This window comes from Triticum dicoccoides, chromosome 1B, assembly GCF_002162155.2.
Source record: "Triticum dicoccoides isolate Atlit2015 ecotype Zavitan chromosome 1B, WEW_v2.0, whole genome shotgun sequence".
NCBI classification, from domain to species: Eukaryota; Viridiplantae; Streptophyta; class Magnoliopsida; order Poales; family Poaceae; genus Triticum; species Triticum dicoccoides.
This window is the reverse complement of record NC_041381.1, coordinates 620,502,177-620,502,551: the sequence shown is the minus strand read 5'-3', so window position 1 is coordinate 620,502,551 and position 375 is coordinate 620,502,177.

The following is a 375-nucleotide window of genomic DNA, read 5'->3' as shown; positions in this document are numbered from 1 at the left end:
AAACCCATGAATTTCCCTGGCCAGCAGGGGCCTGCATGCAGCGATCCACTAGGCAAAGTGCATCTAGAGGCCCGGCAAATCTCAAATCAGACCCAAGTCCCAACTATGAACTGAGAAGAAAAGGTAAGAGGATCCATGTTAAAACTCCTCCATTTATAATCAGATAGCGTACATGGATTTTGACAGAGATTTACACGGAATTTAGATGCTAACTTATCTGTTCCGATCCTTATTAGATTTGCTAGTAAAGGTCGGCCGGGCTATAGTAGACATCAGACAAGCTTAACCGGGAATGCTAGGATGGCTGACCCAAGAAATTTGCACCGAAGATTGTTTGATTGCACCATAGGTAAAACGACTGATCTCCCTCCCCCC